This window comes from Schistocerca cancellata, chromosome 3 (assembly GCF_023864275.1).
Source record: "Schistocerca cancellata isolate TAMUIC-IGC-003103 chromosome 3, iqSchCanc2.1, whole genome shotgun sequence".
Taxonomy (NCBI): Eukaryota; Metazoa; Arthropoda; class Insecta; order Orthoptera; family Acrididae; genus Schistocerca; species Schistocerca cancellata.
In genome coordinates this window covers 23,630,414-23,633,575 of record NC_064628.1, presented here as the reverse complement: position 1 = coordinate 23,633,575, position 3,162 = coordinate 23,630,414, and the positions used below count along the sequence as shown (strand labels likewise).

At 42.1% G+C, this 3,162-nt stretch overlaps 1 pseudogene; it reads left to right on the top strand.

Moving 5' to 3' along the window:
• Positions 1-1,254: 1,254 nt before the first annotated feature.
• On the top strand, positions 1,255-1,369 carry LOC126177819 (5S ribosomal RNA; annotated as a pseudogene).
• The last annotated feature ends 1,793 nt before the right edge of the window (positions 1,370-3,162 follow it).

Here is a 3,162-nt window from a genome sequence, read left to right as displayed (position 1 = left end):
TTATTCAAAAACAAGGACATGATAACAATATACTAATTACATATAATTTGAATTAGTCAACATTACATTGCAGTTGAAGACGCATTTGTTTTATATTTATCAGCTCAGAAAATCAGTTTCAAAATGTCGTGTCTAGTTTCCAAGTGGGAATGGAGATTATCACATGATTTGTTGTTGTTAATCTTGATAATCAAAATGGCTTTCAAAACTGCGGCATTTAACTGTCTTTTGTCGTTGTCCATATCTCATTAATAACAGAAAGAACTCTGTCGACAGGTGCTTTACTTCCATGCAGACATAAAACGTATTCAGTAATTACACGAAATTTCATACAGTTCAGATTGCCGTCGCGGAAATCTCTGAGCAAATCCACTAACGGTCTTCAGTAGCAACGATTTTAGCGTTCCAGCTTGATATTTTCTCATCTGCGATGTAGCTAGAAATAAGAAAAAATTAATGGACTACGTATCTTCGTCGCTGCAAAGAAATCCTTGTGTAATCAGCAAATCCGTCACATTCTGTATTTCTTCCATCGTAGGTACTTTTGTCAAAGTTGCCCGTTCGAACACTCCTAAGTCTGCACTGAAATGACGCCACTGATCCAAGTATTCTTTGCTAGTCTTACAAAATTCAGCCGCCGTAGTTTTTACGCCCTGAACAACAGCGTCAGTTTCTTGTAAGTTTATTGTTACATTAGAGACGGGGTAAATAGGAAAAGGCGAATCCACTTTATGAGCCAAGTTATCTCGGAGACGCTTAATTTCCTTTTTTGATTCCACAGCAGACACGCCGTGTGTTTCAATGTTTAGCACCGTTTGATGGAAAGTTGCTGCCTGTGCATGCAAAAACTACTCCTATAATCATAATTCAGAGGCGTGATTTAAAAAAAATGTTTTTGAAATATCTGGGCTTTTATCGATGATCATAAAATAGTTTTTTAAGTGCTGAAAATTTTTTAACATTCTTCTAAGTGCTGGCATTGACACGAGCCACCTACTTTTGCTGTAAGCAGTTTCTGATACTCTGTGTCATTGGAATCTCAGAACTCTTTGAGGAGCTCTCACTCTAACGCTGCAGATTTAAGAAAATGAGTAAATGTTCACAATGCCACATTCGAAGTCAACAGGGACTAAATCTGAAACTGATTTGATCGAGTCCGAATTATGTGGACTCCACATCCAATCCCAATGAGTTGCCTTCCGAGTGATAGGTTCAATTTTGCGTAACCATTATTACTCCCTCTTCTGTTCTTTAGGCAACGGCCTTACCGCAGTGGATACACTGGTTCCCGTGCGATCACCGAAGTTAAGTGCTGTCGGGCGTGGCCGGCACTTGGATGGGTGACCATCCAGCCCACGAGCTGTTGCCATTTTTCGGGGTGCAGTCAGCCTCGTGATGCCAATTGAGGAGCTACTCGACCGAATAGTAGCGACTCCGGTCAAAGAAAACCATCGTAACGACCGGGAGAGCGGTGTGCTGACCACACGCCCCTCCTATCCGCATCCTCAACTGAGGATGATACGGCGGTCGGATGGTCCTGATGGGCCACTTGTGGCCTGAAGACGGAGTGCTTCTATTCTTTCCTCCAAATTTGCAGTTAGTATTATCTCCACAATATACCACAATTTTCTTATTTAAATCATTGCACGATAATATCTCCATCGAATAATGATAAAAATATCCGCTGTTTCAACACGCTGCTCTCGAAACTCTAAAACCTTGAATTTCACACCTTCACGATGTAAAAAAATATCGAATCAAACCAGGGAATAATTTCACTGTGTCATGATTTGAAGCATCCGTTAATAAAGACATGCATTGGGCTTCATAAAGATGGTCTTTCAATTCATCCGTGCCAGCACATAAGAACAATAGCCTCGGAGTTTGTACGAGCGCATCTAATTTTTTTTTCAAAACTTGTTTGAGTTAAATTAGAGCTACACTCATTTCAACGAAAGCTGTGGTTTTCTAGGACCGTGTGATGTTCCATTGCACCTTCCGCTGCAGCTACACCCAAATCCTTCGAAGTTGATAAACCGGTTCTTTTGAAAAAAAAAAAAAAAAAAAAAAAACAAGCATTGAAGAACTGGAAGCAGCCGCTTGATCGGAAAGCCGGTATTTTCCCGATTTTAAAAGTTTATCAGTATCGCTAGCACCAACATGACCAACACTAAAATCGGAAAGACAGTTCACACACTTAACATCTGATGCACCACACCTTTGCTTTGCAAATGATTACTTATTTTGCGGAGATATATTAAGGGTACACTTGCGTTTAGGCATTATTAATGTTACAAACACAGAAGCTCGAAACGATGAATGAGTTGTCTGATTGTGCACACGCGCCCTAACATTCCAATACAATGCTGTTTCGTCATAAACTGGCATTCTGAACTCGTGGCTGTGTACAAAATATAGGTTGACTTTTAGATAGAACAGAATAGCAACCAGCCACTTTTTACCATGCTATTTATTTCTATAAACAGCGCCGCTCTTGGTTTGGAACCTACAGGTTCATCTTCAAATTGCTCGTTCTCGCTGTACATTAGCTCTCGCCTTTTTTCCGCCCAACTGACGATATTTCTATGGGGTTGTGGTGCCCTACAACCAAGGCAAGATATGAGACAATGTCTTCGTTGTGGATTGGCAAGACAGCCAACCCACTATAACAGGAAGCCGAAAGGCACGCGTTTAAGCTCACGCAGGCTGGCGTGAGGCCTGGAACAGGACACGGATTTTAGACTTCAGAAAAAAGGAGGTAACTGGTAGAGTACTTAACTTTAATCCATAATAGGTGAACATCGCTCTTGACGGTACATGTTTTACAGCATCAATAGTAACTGGTAATGGCGCCTTGCTAGGTCGTAGCAAATGACGTAGCTGAAGGCTATGCTAACTATCGTCTCGGCAAATGAGAGCGTAATTTGTCAGTGAACCATCGCTAGCACAGTCGGCTGTACAACTAGGGCGAGTGCTAGGAAGTGTCTCTAGACCTGCCGTGTGGCGGCGCTCGGTCTGCAATCACTGATAGTGGCGACACGCGGGTCCGACGTATACTAACGGACCGCGGCCGATTTAAAGGCTACCACCTAGCAAGTGTGGTGTCTGGCGGTGACACCACAGTCTTTTTAACTGTGATGCTTTGGTTGTAGGGCACCACCA